The sequence below is a fragment of the Narcine bancroftii genome, unplaced genomic scaffold (assembly GCF_036971445.1).
Source record: "Narcine bancroftii isolate sNarBan1 unplaced genomic scaffold, sNarBan1.hap1 Scaffold_159, whole genome shotgun sequence".
Lineage (NCBI taxonomy): Eukaryota > Metazoa > Chordata > Chondrichthyes > Torpediniformes > Narcinidae > Narcine > Narcine bancroftii.
The window spans coordinates 9,343,726-9,370,234 of NW_027211894.1; positions in this window are offsets into that span (position 1 = coordinate 9,343,726).

Below are 26,509 nucleotides of genomic sequence, written 5' to 3' on the forward strand. Positions count from 1 at the left end.
GCGTTCTATTCCCTGCCTCTGATTCCCCGCCTGTGATTCCCCATCTCTGATTCACCACCTCTGATTCCCCACCTCTGATTCCCCATATCTAATTCCCCGCCTCTGTTTTCCCGCCTCTGATTCCCAGCCTCTGTTTCCCCATATCTGATTCCCCGCCTCTGAATCCCCAACTCTGATTCCCTGCCTCTGATTCCCCAGCTCTGATTCCCCGCCTTTGATTCCCCCCGTCTGATTCCCAGCCTCTGAATCCCCGTGTCTGATTTCCTTCCTCTGATTCACCGCCTCTGATTCCCCATCTCTGATTCACCGCCTCTGATTCCCCACCTCTGATTCCCCATCTCTGATTCCGCACATCTGATTCCCTGCCTCTGATTCCCCGACTCTGATTCCCCAGCTCTGATTCCCCGCCTCTGATTCCCCAACTCTGATTCCCCGCCTCTGATTCCCCAGCTCTGATTCCCCGCCTCTGATTCACCGCCTTTGATTCGCCACCTCTGAATCCCCATATCTGATTCCTCGCCTCTGTTTCCCCGCCTCTGATTCCCTTCCTCTGATTCCCCATATCTCATTCCCCGCCTCTGATTCCCCATCTCTGATTCCCGGACTCTGATTCCCAACCTCTGATTCCCGGCCTCTTATTCCCGGCATCTGATTCCGGCCTCTAATTCCCGGCCTCTGATTCCCTGCTTCTGATTCTGATTCCCCCACCTCTGATTCCCCATTTCTGATTCCGCACATCCGATTCCCTGCCTCTGATTCCCCGCCCCTGATTCACCGCCTCTGATTCCCGGCCTCTGATTTCCCGCCTCTGATTCCCTGCCACTGATACCCCGCCCCTGATTCCCCACCTCTGATTCCCCATATCTGATTCCCCGCCTCTGTTTCCCCGCCTCTTATTCCCCGCCTCTGATTCCCCATATCTGATTCCCCGCCTCTGATTCCCCAACTCTGATTCCCCGCCGCTGATTCCCCAGCTCTGATTCCCCGCCTCTGATTCCCCGCATCTGATTCCCTGCATCTGATTCCAAGCCTCTGATTCCCTGCCTCTGATTCCCAACCTCTGATTCCCCACCTCTGATTCCCCATATCTGATACCCCGCCTCTGTTTCCCCGCCTCTAGTTCCCTGCCTCTGATTCCCAACATCTGATTCCCCACCTCTGATTCCCCATATCTGATTCCCCTCCTCTGTTTCCCGGCCTCTGATTCCCCTCCTCTGATTCCCCAACTCTAATTCCCCGCCTCTGATTCCCCAGCTCTGATTCCCCGTGTTTGATTCCCTGCCTCTGATTCCCTGCCCTGATTCCCCATCTCTGTTTCACCGCCTTTGATTCGCCACCTCCATTCCCCATATCTGATTCCCCGCCTCTGTTTCCCCGCCTCTGATTCCCTGCCTCTGATTCCCAACCTCTGATTCCACACATCTGATTCCCCATACCTGATTCCCCGCCTCTGTTTCCCCGCCTCTGATTCCCGGCCCCTGTTTCCCCATATCTGATTCCCCGCCTCTGATTCCCCAACTCTGATTCCCCGCCTCTGATTCCCCAGCTCTGATTCCCCGCCTCTCATTCCCTGTGTTTGATTCCCTGCCTCTGATTCCCCGCCTCTGATTCCCCATCTCTGATTCACCGCCTTTGATTCGCCACCTCTGATTCCCCATATCTGATTCCCCACCTCTGTTTCCACGCCTCTGATTCCCCGCCTCTGATTCTCCATATCTCATTCCCCGCCTCTGAATCCCCATCTCTGATTCCCGGACTCTGATTCCCCACCTCTGAATCCCGGCCTCTTATTCCCAGCTTCTGATTCCCGGCCTCTGATTCCCGGCCTCTGATTCCCCGCTCCTGATTCTGATTCCCTGCCTCTGATTCCCCATCTCTGATTCCGCACATCTGATTCCCTGCCTCTGATTCCCCACCTCTGATTCCCCATATCTGATTCCCCGCCTCTGTTTCCCCACCTCTGATTCCCCGCCTCTGTTTCCCCATATCTAATTCCCAACCTCTGATGCCCCAACTCTGATTCCCTGCCTCTGATTCCCCGCGTTCTATTCCCTGCCTCTGATTCCCCGCCTGTGATTCCCCATCTCTGATTCACCACCTCTGATTCCCCACCTCTGATTCCCCATATCTAATTCCCCGCCTCTGTTTTCCCGCCTCTGATTCCCCGCCTCTGTTTCCCCATATCTGATTCCCCGCCTCTGAATCCCCAACTCTGATTCCCTGCCTCTGATTCCCCAGCTCTGATTCCCCGCCTTTGATTCCCCCCGTCTGATTCCCAGCCTCTGAATCCCCGTGTCTGATTTCCTGCCTCTGATTCACCGCCTCTGATTCCCCATCTCTGCTTCACCGCCTCTGATTCCCCACCTCTGATTCCCCATCTCTGATTCCGCACATGTGATTCCCTGCCTCTGATTCCCCGACTCTGATTCCCCAGCTCTGATTCCCCGCCTCTGATTCCCCAACTCTGATTCCCCGCCTCTGATTCCCCAGCTCTGATTCCCTGCCTCTGATTCACCGCCTTTGATTCGCCACCTCTGAATCCCCATATCTGATTCCTCGCCTCTGTTTCCCCGCCTCTGATTCCCTGCCTCTGATTCCCCATATCTCATTCCCCGCCTCTGATTCCCCATCTATGATTCCCGGACTCTGATTCCCAACCTCTGATTCCCGGCCTCTTATTCCCGGCATCTGATTCCGGCCTCTCTAATTCCCGACCTCTGATTCCCTGCTTCTGATTCTGATTCCCCACCTCTGATTCCCCATCTCTGATTCCGCACATCCGATTCCCTGCCTCTGATTCCCCCCCCCTGATTCACCGCCTCTGATTCCCGGCCTCTGATTTCCCGCCTCTGATTCCCTGCCACTGATACCCCGCCCCTGATTCCCCACCTCTGATTCCCCATATCTGATTCCCCCCCTCTGTTTCCCCGCCTCTGATTCCCCGCCTCTGATTCCCCATATCTGATTCCCCGCCTCTGATTCCCCAACTCTGATTCCCCGCCTCTGATTCCCCAGCTCTGATTCCCCGCCTCTGATTCCCCGCATCTGATTCCCTGCATCTGATTCCAAGCCTCTGATTCCCTGCCTCTGATTCCCAACCTCTGATTCCCCACCTCTGATTCCCCATATCTGATTCCCCGCCTCTGTTTCCCCGCCTCTGATTCCCCGCCTCTGTTTCCCCATATCTAATTCCCAACCTCTGATGCCCCAACTCTGATTCCCTGCCTCTGATTCCCCGCGTTCTATTCCCTGCCTCTGAATCCCCGCCTGTGATTCCCCATCTCTGATTCACCACCTCTGATTCCCCACCTCTGATTCCCCATATCTAATTCCCCGCCTCTGTTTTCCCGCCTCTGATTCCCCACCTCTGTTTCCCCATACCTGATTCCCCGCCTCTGAATCCCCAACTCTGATTCCTGCCTCTGATTCCCTGCTTCTGATTCTGATTCCCCACCTCTGATTCCCCATCTCTGATTCCGCACATCTAATTCCCTGCCTCTGATTCCCCATCTCTGATTCCCCATATCTGATTCCCCGCCTTCTGTTCCCCACCTCTGATTCCCCGCCTCTGTTTCCCCATATCTAAGTCCCCGACTCTGATTCCCCAACTTTGATTCCCCACCTCTGATTCCCCAGCTCTGCTTCCCCGCCTCTGATTCCCCGCATCTGATTCCATGCATCTGATTCCCAGCCTCTGATTCCCTGCCTCTGATTCCCAACCTCTGATTCCCCACCTCTGATTCCCCATATCTGATTCCCCGCCTCTGTTTCCCCGCCTCTGATTCCCCTCCTCTGTTTCCCCATATCTGATCCCCGCCTCTATTTGCCCGCCTCTGATTCCCCGCCTCTGTTTCCCCATATCTGATTCCCCGCCTCTGAATCCCCAATTCTGATTCCCTGCCTCTAATTTCCCAGCTCTGATTCCCCGCCTCTGATTCCCCGTGTCTGATTTCCTGCCTCTGATTCCCCACCTCTGATTACCCATGTCTGATTCACCGCCTCTGATTCCCCACCTCTGATTCCCCATCTCTGATTCGGCACATCCGATTCCCTGCCTCTGATTCCCCGCCTCTGAATCATTGCCTCTGATTCCCCAGCTCTGATTCCCCGCCTCTGATTCCCCGCGTCTTATTCCCTGCTTCTGATTCTGATTCCCTGCCTCTGATTCCCCATCTCTGATTCCGCACATCTGATTCCCTGCCTCTGATTCCCCACCTCTGATTCCCCATATCTGATTCCCCGCCTCTGATTCCCCGCCTCTGTTTCCCCATATCTAAGTCCCCGCCTCTGATTCCCCAACTCTGATTCCCCACCTCTGATTCCCCACCTCTGATTCCCCGCCTCTGATTCCCCGCATCTGATTCCCTGCATCTGATTCCCAGCCTCTGATTCCCTGCCTGTGATTCCCAACCTCTGATTCCCCACCTCTGATTCCCCAGCTCTGCTTCCCCGCCTCTGATTCCCCGCATCTGATTCCATGCATCTGATTCCCAGCCTCTGATTCCCTGCCTCTGATTCCCAACCTCTGATTCCCCACCTCTGATTCCCCATATCTGATTCCCCGCCTCTGTTTCCCCGCCTCTGATTCCCCTCCTCTGTTTCCCCATATCTGATCCCCGCCTCTATTTGCCCGCCTCTGATTCCCCGCCTCTGTTTCCCCATATCTGATTCCCCGCCTCTGAATCCCCAACTCTGATTCCCTGCCTCTAATTTCCCAGCTCTGATTCCCCGCCTCTGATTCCCCGTGTCTGATTTCCTGCCTCTGATTCCCAACCTCTGATTACCCATGTCTGATTCACCGCCTCTGATTCCCCACCTCTGATTCCCCATCTCTGATTCGGCACATCCGATTCCCTGCCTCTGATTCCCCGCCTCTGAATCATTGCCTCTGATTCCCCAGCTCTGATTCCCCGCCTCTGATTCCCCGCGTCTTATTCCCTGCTTCTGATTCTGATTCCCTGCCTCTGATTCCCCATCTCTGATTCCGCACATCTGATTCCCTGCCTCTGATTCCCCACCTCTGATTCCCCATATCTGATTCCCCGCCTCTGATTCCCCGCCTCTGTTTCCCCATATCTAAGTCCCCGCCTCTGATTCCCCAACTCTGATTCCCCACCTCTGATTCCCCACCTCTGATTCCCCGCCTCTGATTCCCCGCATCTGATTCCCTGCATCTGATTCCCAGCCTCTGATTCCCTGCCTGTGATTCCCAACCTCTGATTCCCCACCTCTGATTCCCCATATCTGATTCCCCGCCACTGTTTCCCCATATCTGATTCCCCGCCTCTGAATCCCCAACTCTGATTCCCTGCATCTAATTCCCCAGCTCTGATTCCCCGCCTCTGATTCCCCGTGTCTGATTTCCTGCCTCTGATTCCCCGCCTCTGATTACCCATGTCTGATTCACCGCCTCTGATTCCCCACCTCTGATTCCCCATCTCTGATTCCGCACATCCGATTCCCTGCCTCTGATTCCCAGCCTCTGATTCACCGCCTCTGATTCCCGGCCTCTGATTTCCCGCCTCTGATTCCCTGCCACTGATACCCCGCCCCTGATTCCCCACCTCTGATTCCCCGCCTCTGTTTCCCCATATCTAATTCCCAACCTCTGATGCCCCAACTCTGATTCCCTGCCTCTGATTCCCCGCGTTCTATTCCCTGCCTCTGATTCCCCGCCTGTGATTCCCCATCTCTGATTCACCACCTCTGATTCCCCACCTCTGATTCCCCATATCTAATTCCCCGCCTCTGTTTTCCCGCCTCTGATTCCCCGCCTCTGTTTCCCCATATCTGATTCCCCGCCTCTGAATCCCCAACTCTGATTCCCTGCCTCTGATTCCCCAGCTCTGATTCCCCGCCTTTGATTCCCCCCGTCTGATTCCCAGCCTCTGAATCCCCGTGTCTGATTTCCTGCCTCTGATTCACCGCCTCTGATTCCCCATCTCTGATTCACCGCCTCTGATTCCCCACCTCTGATTCCCCATCTCTGATTCCGCACATCTGATTCCCTGCCTCTGATTCCCCGACTCTGATTCCCCAGCTCTGAATCCCCGCCTCTGATTCCCCAACACTGATTCCCCGCCTCTGATTCCCCAGCTCTGATTCCCCGCCTCTGATTCACCGCATTTGATTCCCCATCTCTGATTCACCGCCTCTGATTCCCCACCTCTGATTCCCCATCTCTGATTCCGCACATCCGATTCCCTGCCTCTGATTCCCCGCCCCTGATTCACCGCCTCTGATTCCCGGCCTCTGATTTCCCGTCTCTGATTCCCTGCCACTGATACCCCGCCCCTGATTCCCCATCTCTGATTCCCCATATCTGATTCCCCGCCTCTGTTTCCCCGCCTCTGATTCCCCGCCTCTGATTCCCCATATCTGATTCCCCGCCTCTGATTCCCCAACTCTGATTCCCCGCCTCTGATTCCCCAGCTCAAGAATCCCCGCCTCTGATTCCCCGCGTCTGATTACCGGCCTCTGATTCCCCGCCTCTGATTCCCCATCTCTGATTCACAACTTCTGATTCCCCACCTCTGATTCCCCATATCTGATTCCCTGCCTCTGTTTCCCCGCCTCTGATTCCCCACCTCTGATTCCCCGCCTCTGATTCGCCAGCTATGATTCCCTGCATCTGATTCCCCACGTCTGATTCCCTGCATCTGATTCCAAGCCTCTGATTCCCTGCCTCTGATTCCCAACCTCTGATTCCCCACCTCTGATTCCCCATATCTGATTCCCCGCCTCTGTTTCCCCGCCTCTGATTCCCCATCTCCGATTCCGCACATCTGATTCCCTGCCTCTGATTCCCCGCCTCTGATTCCCCGCCTCTGGTTCCCTGCCTCTGATTTCCAACATCTGATTCCCCACCTCTGATTTCCCATATCTGATTCCCCGCCTCTGTTTCCCGGCCTCTGATTCCCCTCCTCTGATTCCCCAACTCTAATTCCCCGCCTCTGATTCCCCAGCTCTGATTCCCCGTGTTTGATTCCCTGCCTCAGATTCCCTGCCCTGATTCCCCATCTCTGTTTCACCGCCTTTGATTCGCCACCTCCATTCCCTATATCTGATTCCCCGCCTCTGTCTCCCCGCCTCTGATTCCCTGCCTCTGATTCCCAACCTCTGATTCCACACCTCTGATTCCCCATACCTGATTCCCAGCCTCTGATTCCCCACCTCTGATTCCCCGCCTCTGATTCGCCAGCTATGATTCCCTGCATCTGATTCCCCACGTCTGATTCCCTGCATCTGATTCCAAGCCTCTGATTCCCTGCCTCTGATTCCCAACCTCTGATTCCCCACCTCTGATTCCCCATATCTGATTCCCCGCCTCTGTTTCCCCGCCTCTGATTCCCCATCTCCGATTCCGCACATCTGATTCCCTGCCTCTGATTCCCCGCCTCTGATCCCCCGCCTCTGGTTCCCTGCCTCTGATTTCCAACATCTGATTCCCCACCTCTGATTCCCCATATCTGATTCCCCGCCTCTGTTTCCCGGCGTCTGATTCCCCTCCTCTGATTCCCCAACTCTAATTCCCCGCCTCTGATTCCCCAGCTCTGATTCCCCGTGTTTGATTCCCTGCCTCTGATTCCCTGCCCTGATTCCCCATCTCTGTTTCACCGCCTTTGATTCACCACCTCCATTCCCTATATCTGATTCCCCGCCTCTGTTTCCCCGCCTCTGATTCCCTGCCTCTGATTCCCAACCTCTGATTCCACACCTCTGATTCCCCATACCTGATTCCCAGCCTCTGTTTCCCCGCCTCTGATTCCCGGCCCCTGTTTCCCCATATCTGATTCCCCGCCTCTGATTCCCCATCTCTGATTCACCGCCTTTGATTCGCCACCTCTGATTCCCCATATCTGATTCCCCACCTCTGTTTCCACGCCTCTGATTCCCCGCCTCTGATTCTCCATATCTCATTCCCCGCCTCTGAATCCCCATCTCTGATTCCCGGACTCTGATTCCCCACCTCTGATTCCCGGCCTCTTATTCCCAGCATCTGATTCCCGGCCTCTGATTCCCGGCCTCTGATTCCCCGCTTCTGCTTCTGATTCCCTGCCTCTGATTCCCCATCTCTGATTCCGCACATCTGATTCCCTGCCTCTGATTCCCCACCTCTGATTCCCCATATCTGATTCCCCGCCTCTGTTTCCCCACCTCTGATTCCCCGCCTCTGTTTCCCCATATCCAATTCCCAACCTCTGATGCCCCAACTCTGATTCCCTGCCTCTGATTCCCCGCGTTCTATTCCCTGCCTCTGATTCCCCGCCTGTGATTCCCCATCTCTGATTCACCACCTCTGATTCCCCACCTCTGATTCCCCATATCTAATTCCCCGCCTCTGTTTTCCCGCCTCTGATTCCCCGCCTCTGTTTCCCCATATCTGATTCCCCGCCTCTGAATCCCCAACTCTGATTCCCTGCCTCTGATTCCCCAGCTCTGATTCCCCGCCTTTGATTCCCCCCGTCTGATTCCCAGCCTCTGAATCCCCGTGTCTGATTTCCTTCCTCTGATTCACCGCCTCTGATTCCCCATCTCTGATTCACCGCCTCTGATTCCCCACCTCTGATTCCCCATCTCTGATTCCGCACATCTGATTCACCGCCTTTGATTCGCCACCTCTGATTCCCCATATCTGATTCCCTGCCTCTGTTTCCCCGCCTCTGATTCCCCACCTCTGATTCCCCGCCTCTGATTCGCCAGCTATGATTCCCTGCATCTGATTCCCCAGCTCTGATTCCCCGCCTCTGATTCACCGCCTTTGATTCGCCACCTCTGAATCCCCATATCTGATTCCTCGCCTCTGTTTCCCCGCCTCTGATTCCCTTCCTCTGATTCCCCATTTCTCATTCCCCGCCTCTGATTCCCCATCTCTGATTCCCGGACTCTGATTCCCAACCTCTGATTCCCGGCCTCTTATTCCCGGCATCTGATTCCGGCCTCTAATTCCCGGCCTCTGATTCCCTGCTTCTGATTCTGATTCCCCACCTCTGATTCCCCATTTCTGATTCCGCACATCCGATTCCCTGCCTCTGATTCCCCGCCCCTGATTCACCGCCTCTGATTCCCGGCCTCTGATTTCCCGCCTCTGATTCCCTGCCACTGATACCCCGCCCCTGATTCCCCACCTCTGATTCCCCATATCTGATTCCCCGCCTCTGTTTCCCCGCCTCTTATTCCCCGCCTCTGATTCCCCATATCTGATTCCCCGCCTCTGATTCCCCAACTCTGATTCCCCGCCGCTGATTCCCCAGCTCTGATTCCCCGCCTCTGATTCCCCGCATCTGATTCCCTGCATCTGATTCCAAGCCTCTGATTCCCTGCCTCTGATTCCCAACCTCTGATTCCCCACCTCTGATTCCCCATATCTGATACCCCGCCTCTGTTTCCCCGCCTCTAGTTCCCTGCCTCTGATTCCCAACATCTGATTCCCCACCTCTGATTCCCCATATCTGATTCCCCTCCTCTGTTTCCCGGCCTCTGATTCCCCTCCTCTGATTCCCCAACTCTAATTCCCCGCCTCTGATTCCCCAGCTCTGATTCCCCGTGTTTGATTCCCTGCCTCTGATTCCCTGCCCTGATTCCCCATCTCTGTTTCACCGCCTTTGATTCGCCACCTCCATTCCCCATATCTGATTCCCCGCCTCTGTTTCCCCGCCTCTGATTCCCTGCCTCTGATTCCCAACCTCTGATTCCACACATCTGATTCCCCATACCTGATTCCCCGCCTCTGTTTCCCCGCCTCTGATTCCCGGCCCCTGTTTCCCCATATCTGATTCCCCGCCTCTGATTCCCCAACTCTGATTCCCCGCCTCTGATTCCCCAGCTCTGATTCCCCGCCTCTCATTCCCTGTGTTTGATTCCCTGCCTCTGATTCCCCGCCTCTGATTCCCCATCTCTGATTCACCGCCTTTGATTCGCCACCTCTGATTCCCCATATCTGATTCCCTGCCTCTGTTTCCCCGCCTCTGATTCCCCACCTCTGATTCCCCGCCTCTGATTCGCCAGCTATGATTCCCTGCATCTGATTCCCCACGTCTGATTCCCTGCATCTGATTCCAAGCCTCTGATTCCCTGCCTCTGATTCCCAACCTCTGATTCCCCACCTCTGATTCCCCATATCTGATTCCCCGCCTCTGTTTCCCCGCCTCTGATTCCCCATCTCCGATTCCGCACATCTGATTCCCTGCCTCTGATTCCCCGCCTCTGATTCCCCGCCTCTGGTTCCCTGCCTCTGATTTCCAACATCTGATTCCCCACCTCTGATTTCCCATATCTGATTCCCCGCCTCTGTTTCCCGGCCTCTGATTCCCCTCCTCTGATTCCCCAACTCTAATTCCCCGCCTCTGATTCCCCAGCTCTGATTCCCCGTGTTTGATTCCCTGCCTCAGATTCCCTGCCCTGATTCCCCATCTCTGTTTCACCGCCTTTGATTCGCCACCTCCATTCCCTATATCTGATTCCCCGCCTCTGTCTCCCCGCCTCTGATTCCCTGCCTCTGATTCCCAACCTCTGATTCCACACCTCTGATTCCCCATACCTGATTCCCAGCCTCTGATTCCCCACCTCTGATTCCCCGCCTCTGATTCGCCAGCTATGATTCCCTGCATCTGATTCCCCACGTCTGATTCCCTGCATCTGATTCCAAGCCTCTGATTCCCTGCCTCTGATTCCCAACCTCTGATTCCCCACCTCTGATTCCCCATATCTGATTCCCCGCCTCTGTTTCCCCGCCTCTGATTCCCCATCTCCGATTCCGCACATCTGATTCCCTGCCTCTGATTCCCCGCCTCTGATCCCCCGCCTCTGGTTCCCTGCCTCTGATTTCCAACATCTGATTCCCCACCTCTGATTCCCCATATCTGATTCCCCGCCTCTGTTTCCCGGCGTCTGATTCCCCTCCTCTGATTCCCCAACTCTAATTCCCCGCCTCTGATTCCCCAGCTCTGATTCCCCGTGTTTGATTCCCTGCCTCTGATTCCCTGCCCTGATTCCCCATCTCTGTTTCACCGCCTTTGATTCACCACCTCCATTCCCTATATCTGATTCCCCGCCTCTGTTTCCCCGCCTCTGATTCCCTGCCTCTGATTCCCAACCTCTGATTCCACACCTCTGATTCCCCATACCTGATTCCCAGCCTCTGTTTCCCCGCCTCTGATTCCCGGCCCCTGTTTCCCCATATCTGATTCCCCGCCTCTGATTCCCCATCTCTGATTCACCGCCTTTGATTCGCCACCTCTGATTCCCCATATCTGATTCCCCACCTCTGTTTCCACGCCTCTGATTCCCCGCCTCTGATTCTCCATATCTCATTCCCCGCCTCTGAATCCCCATCTCTGATTCCCGGACTCTGATTCCCCACCTCTGATTCCCGGCCTCTTATTCCCAGCATCTGATTCCCGGCCTCTGATTCCCGGCCTCTGATTCCCCGCTTCTGCTTCTGATTCCCTGCCTCTGATTCCCCATCTCTGATTCCGCACATCTGATTCCCTGCCTCTGATTCCCCACCTCTGATTCCCCATATCTGATTCCCCGCCTCTGTTTCCCCACCTCTGATTCCCCGCCTCTGTTTCCCCATATCCAATTCCCAACCTCTGATGCCCCAACTCTGATTCCCTGCCTCTGATTCCCCGCGTTCTATTCCCTGCCTCTGATTCCCCGCCTGTGATTCCCCATCTCTGATTCACCACCTCTGATTCCCCACCTCTGATTCCCCATATCTAATTCCCCGCCTCTGTTTGCCCGCCTCTGATTCCCCGCCTCTGTTTCCCCATATCTGATTCCCCGCCTCTGAATCCCCAACTCTGATTCCCTGCCTCTGATTCCCCAGCTCTGATTCCCCGCCTTTGATTCCCCCCGTCTGATTCCCAGCCTCTGAATCCCCGTGTCTGATTTCCTTCCTCTGATTCACCGCCTCTGATTCCCCATCTCTGATTCACCGCCTCTGATTCCCCACCTCTGATTCCCCATCTCTGATTCCGCACATCTGATTCCCTGCCTCTGATTCCCCGACTCTGATTCCCCAGCTCTGATTCCCCGCCTCTGATTCCCCAACTCTGATTCCCCGCCTCTGATTCCCCAGCTCTGATTCCCCGCCTCTGATTCACCGCCTTTGATTCGCCACCTCTGAATCCCCATATCTGATTCCTCGCCTCTGTTTCCCCGCCTCTGATTCCCTTCCTCTGATTCCCCATATCTCATTCCCCGCCTCTGATTCCCCATCTCTGATTCCCGGACTCTGATTCCCAACCTCTGATTCCCGGCCTCTTATTCCCGGCATCTGATTCCGGCCTCTAATTCCCGGCCTCTGATTCCCTGCTTCTGATTCTGATTCCCCACCTCTGATTCCCCATTTCTGATTCCGCACATCCGATTCCCTGCCTCTGATTCCCCGCCCCTGATTCACCGCCTCTGATTCCCGGCCTCTGATTTCCCGCCTCTGATTCCCTGCCACTGATACCCCGCCCCTGATTCCCCACCTCTGATTCCCCATATCTGATTCCCCGCCTCTGTTTCCCCGCCTCTTATTCCCCGCCTCTGATTCCCCATATCTGATTCCCCGCCTCTGATTCCCCAACTCTGATTCCCCGCCGCTGATTCCCCAGCTCTGATTCCCCGCCTCTGATTCCCCGCATCTGATTCCCTGCATCTGATTCCAAGCCTCTGATTCCCTGCCTCTGATTCCCAACCTCTGATTCCCCACCTCTGATTCCCCATATCTGATACCCCGCCTCTGTTTCCCCGCCTCTAGTTCCCTGCCTCTGATTCCCAACATCTGATTCCCCACCTCTGATTCCCCATATCTGATTCCCCTCCTCTGTTTCCCGGCCTCTGATTCCCCTCCTCTGATTCCCCAACTCTAATTCCCCGCCTCTGATTCCCCAGCTCTGATTCCCCGTGTTTGATTCCCTGCCTCTGATTCCCTGCCCTGATTCCCCATCTCTGTTTCACCGCCTTTGATTCGCCACCTCCATTCCCCATATCTGATTCCCCGCCTCTGTTTCCCCGCCTCTGATTCCCTGCCTCTGATTCCCAACCTCTGATTCCACACATCTGATTCCCCATACCTGATTCCCCGCCTCTGTTTCCCCGCCTCTGATTCCCGGCCCCTGTTTCCCCATATCTGATTCCCCGCCTCTGATTCCCCAACTCTGATTCCCCGCCTCTGATTCCCCAGCTCTGATTCCCCGCCTCTCATTCCCTGTGTTTGATTCCCTGCCTCTGATTCCCCGCCTCTGATTCCCCATCTCTGATTCACCGCCTTTGATTCGCCACCTCTGATTCCCCATATCTGATTCCCCACCTCTGTTTCCACGCCTCTGATTCCCCGCCTCTGATTCTCCATATCTCATTCCCCGCCTCTGAATCCCCATCTCTGATTCCCGGACTGATTCCCCACCTCTGAATCCCGGCCTCTTATTCCCAGCTTCTGATTCCCGGCCTCTGATTCCCGGCCTCTGATTCCCCGCTCCTGATTCTGATTCCCTGCCTCTGATTCCCCATCTCTGATTCCGCACATCTGATTCCCTGCCTCTGATTCCCCACCTCTGATTCCCCATATCTGATTCCCCGCCTCTGTTTCCCCACCTCTGATTCCCCGCCTCTGTTTCCCCATATCTAATTCCCAACCTCTGATGCCCCAACTCTGATTCCCTGCCTCTGATTCCCCGCGTTCTATTCCCTGCCTCTGATTCCCCGCCTGTGATTCCCCATCTCTGATTCACCACCTCTGATTCCCCACCTCTGATTCCCCATATCTAATTCCCCGCCTCTGTTTTCCCGCCTCTGATTCCCCGCCTCTGTTTCCCCATATCTGATTCCCCGCCTCTGAATCCCCAACTCTGATTCCCTGCCTCTGATTCCCCAGCTCTGATTCCCCGCCTTTGATTCCCCCCGTCTGATTCCCAGCCTCTGAATCCCCGTGTCTGATTTCCTGCCTCTGATTCACCGCCTCTGATTCCCCATCTCTGCTTCACCGCCTCTGATTCCCCACCTCTGATTCCCCATCTCTGATTCCGCACATGTGATTCCCTGCCTCTGATTCCCCGACTCTGATTCCCCAGCTCTGATTCCCCGCCTCTGATTCCCCAACTCTGATTCCCCGCCTCTGATTCCCCAGCTCTGATTCCCTGCCTCTGATTCACCGCCTTTGATTCGCCACCTCTGAATCCCCATATCTGATTCCTCGCCTCTGTTTCCCCGCCTCTGATTCCCTGCCTCTGATTCCCCATATCTCATTCCCCGCCTCTGATTCCCCATCTATGATTCCCGGACTCTGATTCCCAACCTCTGATTCCCGGCCTCTTATTCCCGGCATCTGATTCCGGCCTCTCTAATTCCCGACCTCTGATTCCCTGCTTCTGATTCTGATTCCCCACCTCTGATTCCCCATCTCTGATTCCGCACATCCGATTCCCTGCCTCTGATTCCCCCCCCCTGATTCACCGCCTCTGATTCCCGGCCTCTGATTTCCCGCCTCTGATTCCCTGCCACTGATACCCCGCCCCTGATTCCCCACCTCTGATTCCCCATATCTGATTCCCCCCCTCTGTTTCCCCGCCTCTGATTCCCCGCCTCTGATTCCCCATATCTGATTCCCCGCCTCTGATTCCCCAACTCTGATTCCCCGCCTCTGATTCCCCAGCTCTGATTCCCCGCCTCTGATTCCCCGCATCTGATTCCCTGCATCTGATTCCAAGCCTCTGATTCCCTGCCTCTGATTCCCAACCTCTGATTCCCCACCTCTGATTCCCCATATCTGATTCCCCGCCTCTGTTTCCCCGCCTCTGATTCCCCGCCTCTGTTTCCCCATATCTAATTCCCAACCTCTGATGCCCCAACTCTGATTCCCTGCCTCTGATTCCCCGCGTTCTATTCCCTGCCTCTGAATCCCCGCCTGTGATTCCCCATCTCTGATTCACCACCTCTGATTCCCCACCTCTGATTCCCCATATCTAATTCCCCGCCTCTGTTTTCCCGCCTCTGATTCCCCACCTCTGTTTCCCCATACCTGATTCCCCGCCTCTGAATCCCCAACTCTGATTCCTGCCTCTGATTCCCTGCTTCTGATTCTGATTCCCCACCTCTGATTCCCCATCTCTGATTCCGCACATCTAATTCCCTGCCTCTGATTCCCCATCTCTGATTCCCCATATCTGATTCCCCGCCTTCTGTTCCCCACCTCTGATTCCCCGCCTCTGTTTCCCCATATCTAAGTCCCCGACTCTGATTCCCCAACTTTGATTCCCCACCTCTGATTCCCCAGCTCTGCTTCCCCGCCTCTGATTCCCCGCATCTGATTCCATGCATCTGATTCCCAGCCTCTGATTCCCTGCCTCTGATTCCCAACCTCTGATTCCCCACCTCTGATTCCCCATATCTGATTCCCCGCCTCTGTTTCCCCGCCTCTGATTCCCCTCCTCTGTTTCCCCATATCTGATCCCCGCCTCTATTTGCCCGCCTCTGATTCCCCGCCTCTGTTTCCCCATATCTGATTCCCCGCCTCTGAATCCCCAATTCTGATTCCCTGCCTCTAATTTCCCAGCTCTGATTCCCCGCCTCTGATTCCCCGTGTCTGATTTCCTGCCTCTGATTCCCCACCTCTGATTACCCATGTCTGATTCACCGCCTCTGATTCCCCACCTCTGATTCCCCATCTCTGATTCGGCACATCCGATTCCCTGCCTCTGATTCCCCGCCTCTGAATCATTGCCTCTGATTCCCCAGCTCTGATTCCCCGCCTCTGATTCCCCGCGTCTTATTCCCTGCTTCTGATTCTGATTCCCTGCCTCTGATTCCCCATCTCTGATTCCGCACATCTGATTCCCTGCCTCTGATTCCCCACCTCTGATTCCCCATATCTGATTCCCCGCCTCTGATTCCCCGCCTCTGTTTCCCCATATCTAAGTCCCCGCCTCTGATTCCCCAACTCTGATTCCCCACCTCTGATTCCCCACCTCTGATTCCCCGCCTCTGATTCCCCGCATCTGATTCCCTGCATCTGATTCCCAGCCTCTGATTCCCTGCCTGTGATTCCCAACCTCTGATTCCCCACCTCTGATTCCCCAGCTCTGCTTCCCCGCCTCTGATTCCCCGCATCTGATTCCATGCATCTGATTCCCAGCCTCTGATTCCCTGCCTCTGATTCCCAACCTCTGATTCCCCACCTCTGATTCCCCATATCTGATTCCCCGCCTCTGTTTCCCCGCCTCTGATTCCCCTCCTCTGTTTCCCCATATCTGATCCCCGCCTCTATTTGCCCGCCTCTGATTCCCCGCCTCTGTTTCCCCATATCTGATTCCCCGCCTCTGAATCCCCAACTCTGATTCCCTGCCTCTAATTTCCCAGCTCTGATTCCCCGCCTCTGATTCCCCGTGTCTGATTTCCTGCCTCTGATTCCCAACATCTGATTACCCATGTCTGATTCACCGCCTCTGATTCCCCACCTCTGATTCCCCATCTCTGATTCGGCACATCCGATTCCCTGCCTCTGATTCCCCGCCTCTGAATCATTGCCTCTGATTCCCCAGCTCTGATTCCCCGCCTCTGATTCCCCGCGTCTTATTCCCTGCTTCTGATTCTGATTCCCTGCCTCTGATTCCCCATCTCTGATTCCGCACATCTGATTCCCTGCCTCTGATTCCCCACCTCTGATTCCCCATATCTGATTCCCCGCCTCTGATTCCCCGCCTCTGTTTCCCCATATCTAAGTCCCCGCCTCTGATTCCCCAACTCTGATTCCCCACCTCTGATTCCCCACCTCTGATTCCCCGCCTCTGATTCCCCGCATCTGATTCCCTGCATCTGATTCCCAGCCTCTGATTCCCTGCCTGTGATTCCCAACCTCTGATTCCCCACCTCTGATTCCCCATATCTGATTCCCCGCCACTGTTTCCCCATATCTGATTCCCCGCCTCTGAATCCCCAACTCTGATTCCCTGCATCTAATTCCCCAGCTCTGATTCCCCGCCTCTGATTCCCCGTGTCTGATTTCCTGCCTCTGATTCCCCGCCTCTGATTACCCATGTCTGATTCACCGCCTCTGATTCCCCACCTCTGATTCCCCATCTCTGATTCCGCACATCCGATTCCCTGCCTCTGATTCCCAGCCTCTGATTCACCGCCTCTGATTCCCGGCCTCTGATTTCCCGCCTCTGATTCCCTGCCACTGATACCCCGCCCCTGATTCCCCACCTCTGATTCCCCGCCTCTGTTTCCCCATATCTAATTCCCAACCTCTGATGCCCCAACTCTGATTCCCTGCCTCTGATTCCCCGCGTTCTATTCCCTGCCTCTGATTCCCCGCCTGTGATTCCCCATCTCTGATTCACCACCTCTGATTCCCCACCTCTGATTCCCCATATCTAATTCCCCGCCTCTGTTTTCCCGCCTCTGATTCCCCGCCTCTGTTTCCCCATATCTGATTCCCCGCCTCTGAATCCCCAACTCTGATTCCCTGCCTCTGATTCCCCAGCTCTGATTCCCCGCCTTTGATTCCCCCCGTCTGATTCCCAGCCTCTGAATCCCCGTGTCTGATTTCCTGCCTCTGATTCACCGCCTCTGATTCCCCATCTCTGATTCACCGCCTCTGATTCCCCACCTCTGATTCCCCATCTCTGATTCCGCACATCTGATTCCCTGCCTCTGATTCCCCGACTCTGATTCCCCAGCTCTGATTCCCCGCCTCTGATTCCCCAACACTGATTCCCCGCCTCTGATTCCCCAGCTCTGATTCCCCGCCTCTGATTCACCGCATTTGATTCGCCACCTCTGAATCCCCATATCTGATTCCTCGCCTCTGTTTCCCCGCCTCTGATTCCCTTCATCTGATTCCCCATATCTCATTCCCCGCCTCTGATTCCCCATCTCTGATTCCCGGCATCTGATTCCGGCCTCTAATTCCCGGCCTCTGATTCCCTGCTTCTGATTCTGATTCCCCACCTCTGATTCCCCATTTCTGATTCCGCACATCCGATTCCCTGCCTCTGATTCCCCGCCCCTGATTCTCCGCCTCTGATTCCCGGCCTCTGATTTCCCGCCTCTGATTCCCTGCCACTGATACCCTGCCCCTGATTCCCCACCTCTGATTCCCCATATCTGATTCCCCGCCTCTGTTTACCCGCCTCTGATTCCCCGCCTCTGATTCCCCATATCTGAATCCCCGCCTCTGATTCCCCAACTCTGATTCCCCGCCTCTGATTCCCCAGCTCTGATTCCCCGCCTCTGATTCCCCGCATCTGATTCCCTGCATCTGATTCCAAGCCTCTGATTCCCTGCCTCTGATTCCCAACCTCTGATTCCCCACCTCTGATTCCCCATATCTGATTCCCCGCCTCTGTTTCCCCGCCTCTGGTTCCCTGCCTCTGATTCCCAACATCTGTTTCCCCACCTCTGATTCCCCATATCTGATTCCCCGCCTCTGTTTCCCGGCCTCTGATTCCCCTCCTCTGATTCCCAAACTCTAATTCCCCGCCTCTGATTCCCCAGCTCTGATTCCCCGTGTTTGATTCCCTGCCTCTGATTCCCTGCCCTGATTCCCCATCTCTGTTTCACCGCCTTTGATTCGCCACCTCCATTCCCCATATCTGATTCCCCGCCTCTGTTTCCCCGCCTCTGATTCCCTGCCTCTGATTCCCAACCTCTGATTCCACACCTCTGATTCCCCATACCTGATTCCCCGCCTCTGTTTCCCCGCCTCTGATTCCCGGCCCCTGTTTCCCCATATCTGATTCCCCGCCTCTGATTCCCCAACTCTGATTCCCCGCCTCTGATTCCCCAGCTCTGATTCCCCGCCTCTCATTCCCTGTGTTTGATTCCCTGCCTCTGATTCCCCGCCTCTGATTCCCCATCTCTGATTCACCGCCTTTGATTCGCCACCTCTGATTCCCCATATCTGATTCCCCTCCTCTGTTTCCACGCCTCTGATTCCCCGCCTCTGATTCTCCATATCTCATTCCCCGCCTCTGAATCCCCATCTCTGATTCCCGGACTCTGATTCCCCACCTCTGAATCCCGGCCTCTTATTCCCAGCTTCTGATTCCCGGCCTCTGATTCCCGGCCTCTGATTCCCCGCATCTGATTCTGATTCCCTGCCTCTGATTCCCCATCTCTGATTCCGCACATCTGATTCCCTGCCTCTGATTCCCCACCTCTGATTCCCCATATCTGATTCCCCGCCTCTGTTTCCCCACCTCTGATTCCCCGCCTCTGTTTCCCCATATCTAATTCCCAACCTCTGATGCCCCAACTCTGATTCCCTGCCTCTGATTCGCCGCGTTCTATTCCCTGCCTCTGATTCCCCGCCTGTGATTCCCCATCTCTGATTCACCACCTCTGATTCCCCACCTCTGATTCCCCATATCTAATTCCCCGCCTCTGTTTTCCCGCCTCTGATTCCCCGCCTCTGTTTCCCCATATCTGATTCCCCGCCTCTGAATCCCCAACTCTGATTCCCTGCCTCTGATTCCCCAGCTCTGATTCCCCGCCTTTGATTCCCCCCGTCTGATTCCCAGCCTCTGAATCCCCGTGTCTGATTTCCTGCCTCTGATTCACCGCCTCTGATTCCCCATCTCTGATTCACCGCCTCTGATTCCCCACCTCTGATTCCCCATCTCTGATTCCGCACATGTGATTCCCTGCCTCTGATTCCCCGACTCTGATTCCCCAGCTCTGATTCCCCGCCTCTGATTCCCCAACTCTGATTCCCCGCCTCTGATTCCCCAGCTCTGATTCCCCGCCTCTGATTCACCGCCTTTGATTCGCCACCTCTGAATCCCCATATCTGATTCCTCGCCTCTGTTTCCCCGCCTCTGATTCCCTGCCTCTGATTCCCCATATCTCATTCCCCGCCTCTGAATCCCCATCTCTGATTACCGGACTCTGATTCCCAACCTCTGATTCCCGGCCTCTTATTCCCGGCATCTGATTCCGGCCTCTAATTCCCGGCCTCTGATTCCCTGCTTCTGATTCTGATTCCCCACCTCTGATTCCCCATCTCTGATTCCGCACATCCGATTCCCTGCCTCTGATTCCCCGCCCCTGATTCACCGCCTCTGATTCCCGGCCTCTGATTTCCCGCCTCTGATTCCCTGCCACTGATACCCCGCCCCTGATTCCCCACCTCTGATTCCCCATATCTGATTCCCCCCCTCTGTTTCCCCGCCTCTGATTCCCCGCCTCTGATTCCCCATATCTGATTCCCCGCCTCTGATTCCCCAACTCTGATTCCCCGCCTCTGATTCCCCAGCTCTGATTCCCCGCCTCTGATTCCCCGCATCTGATTCCCTGCATCTGATTCCAAGCCTCTGATTCCCTGCCTCTGATTCCCAACCTCTGATTCCCCACCTCTGATTCCCCATATCTGATTCCCCGCCTCTGTTTCCCCGCCTCTGATTCCTCACCTCTGTTTCCCCATATCTAATTCCCAACCTCTGATGCCCCAACTCTGATTCCCTGCCTCTGATTCCCCGCGTTCTATTCCATGCCTCTGATTCCCCGCCTGTGATTCCCCACCTCTGATTCCCCATATCTAATTCCCCGCCTCTGTTTTCCCGCCTCTGATTCCCCACCTCTGTTTCCCCATATCTGATTCCCCGCCTCTGAATCCCCAACTCTGATTCCCTGCCTCTGATTCCCTGCTTCTGATTCTGATTCCCCACCTCTGATTCCCCATCTCTGATTCCGCACATCTAATTCCCTGCCTCTGATTCCCCATCTCTGATTCCCCATATCTAAGTCCCCGACTCTGATTCCCCAACTTTGATTCCCCACCTCTGATTCCCCAGCTCTGATTCCCCGCCTCTGATTCCCCGCATCTGATTCCATGCATCTGATTACCAGCCTCTGATTCCCTGCCTCTGATTCCCAACCTCTGATTCCCCACCTCTGATTCCCCATATCTGATTCCCCGCCTCTGTTTCCCCGCCTCTGATTCCCCTCCTCTGTTTCCCCATATCTGATCCCCGCCTCTATTTTCCCGCCTCTGATTCCCCGCCTCTGTTTCCCCATATCTGATTCCCCGCCTCTGAATCCCCAACTCTGATTCCCTGCCTCTAATTTCCCAGCTCTGATTCCCCGCCTCTGATTCCCCGTGTCTGATTTCCTGCCTCTGATTCCCCATATCTAAGTCCCCGACTCTGATTCCCCAACTTTGATTCCCCACCTCTGATTCCCCAGCTCTGATTCCCCGCCTCTGATTCCCCGCATCTGATTCCATGCATCTGATTACCAGCCTCTGATTCCCTGCCTCTGATTCCCAACCTCTGATTCCCCACCTCTGATTCCCCATATCTGATTCCCCGCCTCTGTTTCCCCGCCTCTGATTCCCCTCCTCTGTTTCCCCATATCTGATCCCCGCCTCTATTTGCCCGCCTCTGATTCCCCGCCTCTGTTTCCCCATATCTGATTCCCCGCCTCTGAATCCCCAACTCTGATTCCCTGCCTCTAATTTCCCAGCTCTGATTCCCCGCCTCTGATTCCCCGTGTCTGATTTCCTGCCTCTGATTCCCCACCTCTGATTACCCATGTCTGATTCACCGCCTCTGATTCCCCACCTCTGATTCCCCATCTCTGATTTGGCACATCCGATTCCCTGCCTCTGATTCCCCGCCTCTAAATCACTGCCTCTGATTCCCCAGCTCTGATTCCCCGCCTCTGATTCCCCGCGTCTTATTCCCTGCTTCTGATTCTGATTCCCTGCCTCTGATTCCCCATCTCTGATTCCGCACATCTGATTCCCTGCCTCTGATTCCCCACCTCTGATTCCCCATATCTGATTCCCCGCCTCTGATTCCCCGCCTCTGTTTCCCCATATCTAAGTCCCCGCCTCTGATTCCCCAACTCTGATTCCCCACCTCTGATTCCCCAGCTCTGATTCCCCGCCTCTAATTCCCCGCATCTGATTCCCTGCATCTGATTCCCAGCCTCTGATTCCCTGCCTGTGATTCCCAACCTCTGATTCCCCACCTCTGATTCCCCATATCTGATTCCCCGCCTCTGTTTCCCCGCCTCTGATTCCCCGCCACTGTTTCTCCATATCTCATTCCCCGCCTCTGATTCCCCAACTCTGATTCCCCGCCTCTGATTCCCCAGCTCTGATTCCCCGCCTCTGATTCACCGCATTTGATTCGCCACCTCTGAATCCCCATATCTGATTCCTCGCCTCTGTTTCCCAGCCTCTGATTCCCTTCCTCTGATTCCCCATATCTCATTCCCCGCCTCTGATTCCCCATCTCTGATTCCCGGACTCTGATTCCCAACCTCTGATTTCCGGCCTCTTATTCCCGGCATCTGATTCCGGCCTCTAATTCCCGGCCTCTGATTCCCTGCTTCTGATTCTGATTCCCCACCTCTGATTCCCCATTTCTGATTCCGCACATCCAATTCCCTGCCTCTGATTCCCCGCCCCTGATTCACCGCCTCTGATTCCCGGCCTCTGATTTCCCGCCTCTGATTCCCTGCCACTGATACCCTGCCCCTGATTCCCCACCTCTGATTCCCCATATCTGATTCCCCGCCTCTGTTTACCCGCCTCTGATTCCCCATTTCTGATTCCGCACATCCGATTCCCTGCCTCTGATTCCCCGCCCCTGATTCACCGCCTCTGATTCCCGGCCTCTGATTTCCCGCCTCTGATTCCCTGCCACTGATACCCCGCCCCTGATTCCCCACCTCTGATTCCCCATATCTGATTCCCCGCCTCTGTTTACCCGCCTCTGATTCCCCGCCTCTGATTCCCCATATCTGATTCCCCGCCTCTGATTCCCCAGCTCTGATTCCCCACCTCTGATTCCCCGCATCTGATTCCCTGCATCTGATTCCAAGCCTCTGATTCCCTGCCTCTGATTCCCAACCTCTGATTCCCAACCTCTGATTCCCCATATCTGATTCCCCGCCTCTGTTTCCCCGCCTCTGGTTCCCTGCCTCTGATTCCCAACATCTGATTCCCCACCTCTGATTCCCCATATCTGATTCCCCGCCTCTGTTTCCCGGCCTCTGAATCCCCTCCTCTGATTCCCCAACTCTAATTCCCCGTCTCTGATTCCCCAGCTCTGATTCCCCGTGTTTGATTCCCTGCCTCTGATTCCCTGCCCTGATTCCCCATCTCTGTTTCACCGCCTCTGATTCCCCACCTCCATTCCCCATATCTGATTCCCCGCCTCTGAATCCCCATCTCTGATTCCCGGACTCTGATTCCCCACCTCTGATTCCCGGCCTCTTATTCCCAGCATCTGATTCCCGGCCTCTGATTCCCGGCCTCTGATGCCCCACTTCTGATTCTGATTCCCTGCCTCTGATTCCCCATCTCTGATTCCGCACATCTGATTCCCTGCCTCTGATTCCCCACCTCTGATTCCCCATATCTGATTCCCCGCCTCTGTTTCCCCACCTCTGATTCCCCGCCTCTGTTTCCCCATATCTAATTCCCAACCTCTGATGCCCCAACTCTGATTCCCTGCCTCTGATTCCCCGCGTTCTATTCCCTGCCTCTGATTCCCCGCCTGTGATTCCCCATCTCTGATTCACCACCTCTGATTCCCCACCTCTGATTCCCCATATCTAATTCCCCGCCTCTGTTTTCCCGCCTCTGATTCCCCGCCTCTGTTTCCCCATATCTGATTCCCCGCCTCTGAATCCCCAACTCTGATTCCCTGCCTCTGATTCCCCAGCTCTGATTCCCCGCCTTTGATTCCCCCCGTCTGATTCCCAGCCTCTGAATCCCCGTGTCTGATTTCCTGCCTCTGATTCACCGCCTCTGATTCCCCATCTCTGATTCACCGCCTCTGATTCCCCACCTCTGATTCCCCATCTCTGATTCCGCACATGTGATTCCCTGCCTCTGATTCCCCGACTCTGATTCCCCAGCTCTGATTCCCCGCCTCTGATTCCCCAACTCTGATTCCCCGCCTCTGATTCCCCAGCTCTGATTCCCCGCCTCTGATTCACCGCCTTTGATTCGCCACCTCTGAATCCCCATATCTGATTCCTCGCCTCTGTTTCCCCGCCTCTGATTCCCTGCCTCTGATTCCCCATATCTCATTCCCCGCCTCTGATTCCCCATCTCTGATTCCCGGACTCTGATTCCCAACCTCTGATTCCCGGCCTCTTATTCCCGGCATCTGATTCCGGCCTCTAATTCCCGGCCTCTGATTCCCTGCTTCTGATTCTGATTCCCCACCTCTGATTCCCCATCTCTGATTCCGCACATCCGATTGCCTGCCTCTGATTCCCCGCCCCTGATTCACCGCCTCTGATTCCCGGCCTATGATTTCCCGCCTCTGATTCCCTGCCACTGATACCCCGCCCCTGATTCCCCACCTCTGATTCCCCATATCTGATTCCCCCCCTCTGTTTCCCCGCCTCTGATTCCCCGCCTCTGATTCCCCATATCTGATTCCCCGCCTCTGATTCCCCAACTCTGATTCCCCGCCTCTGATTCCCCAGCTCTGATTCCCCGCCTCTGATTCCCCGCATCTGATTCCCTGCATCTGATTCCAAGCCTCTGATTCCCTGCCTCTGATTCCCAACCTCTGATTCCCCACCTCTGATTCCCCATATCTGATTCCCCGCCTCTGTTTCCCCGCCTCTGATTCCCCGCCTCTGTTTCCCCATATCTAATTCCCAATCTCTGATGCCCCAACTCTGATTCCCTGCCTCTGATTCCCCGCGTTCTATTCCCTGCATCTGATTCCCCGCCTGTGATTCCCCATCTCTGATTCACCACCTCTGATTCCCCACCTCTGATTCCCCATATCTAATTCCCCGCCTCTGTTTTCCCGCCTCTGATTCCCCACCTCTGTTTCCCCATATCTGATTCTCCGCCTCTGAATCCCCAACTCTGATTCCCTGCCTCTGATTCCCTGCTTCTGATTCTGATTCCCCACCTCTGATTCCCCATCTCTGATTCCGCACATCTAATTCCCTGCCTCTGATTCCCCATCTCTGATTCCCCATATCTGATTCCCCGCCTTCTGTTCCCCACCTCTGATTCCCCGCCTCTGTTTCCCCATATCTAAGTCCCCGACTCTGATTCCCCAACTTTGATTCCCCACCTCTGATTCCCCAGCTCTGATTCCCCGCCTCTGATTCCCCGCATCTGATTCCATGCATCTGATTCCCAGCCTCTGATTCCCTGCCTCTGATTCCCAACCTCTGATTCCCCACCTCTGATTCCACATATCTGATTCCCCGCCTCTGTTTCCCCGCCTCTGATTCCCCTCCTCTGTTTCCCCATATCTGATCCCCACCTCTATTTGCCCGCCTCTGATTCCCCGCCTCTGTTTCCCCATATCTGATTCCCCGCCTCTGAATCCCCAACTCTGATTCCCTGCCTCTAATTTCCCAGCTCTGATTCCCCGCCTCTGATTCCCCGTGTCTGATTTCCTGCCTCTGATTCCCCGCCTCTGATTACCCATGTCTGATTCACCGCCTCTGATTCCCCACCTCTGATTCCCCATCTTTGATTCGGCACATCCGATTCCCTGCCTCTGATTCCCCGCCTCTGATTCACTGCCTCTGATTCCCCAGCTCTGATTCCCCGCCTCTGATTCCCCGCGTCTTATTCCCTGCTTCTGATTCTGATTCCCTGCCTCAGATTCCCCATCTCTGATTCCGCACATCTGATTCCCTGCCTCTGATTCCCCACCTCTGATTCCCCATATCTGATTCCCCGCCTCTGTTTCCCCGCCTCTGATTCCCCGCCTCTGTTTCCCCATATCTAAGTCCCCGCCTCTGATTCCCCTACTCTGATTCCCCACCTCTGATTCCCCAGCTCTGATTCCCCGCCTCTGATTCCCCGCATCTGATTCCCTGCATCTGATTCCCAGCCTCTGATTCCCTGCCTGTGATTCCCAACCTCTGATTCCCCACCTCTGATTCCCCATATCTGATTCCCCGCCTCTGTTTCCCCGCCTCTGATTCCCCGCCACTGTTTCCCCATATCTGATTCCCCGCCTCTGAATCCCCAACTCTGATTCCCTGCATCTAATTCCCCAGCTCTGATTCCCCGCCTCTGATTCCCGGTGTCTGATTTCCTGCCTCTGATTCCCCGCCTCTGATTACCCATGTCTGATTCACCGCCTCTGATTCCCCACCTCTGATTCCCCATCTCTGATTCCGCACATCCGATTCCCTGCCTCTGATTCCCCGCCTCTGATTCACCGCCTCTGATTCCCGGCCTCTGATTTCCCGCCTCTGATTCCCTGCCACTGATACCCCGCCCCTGATTCCCCACCTCTGATTCCCCATATCTGATTCCCCGCCTCTGTTTCCCCGCCTCTGATTCCCCGCCTCTGATTCCCCATATCTTATTCCCCGCCTCTGATTCACCAACTCTGATTCCACGCCTCTGATTCCCCAACTCTGAATCCCCGCCTCTGATTCCCCGCGTCTGATTACCGGCCTCTGATTCCCCGCCTCTGATTCTCCATCTCTGATTCACAACATCTGATTCCACACCTCTGATTCCCCATATCTGATTCCCCGCCTCTGTTTCCCCGCCTCTGATTCCCCA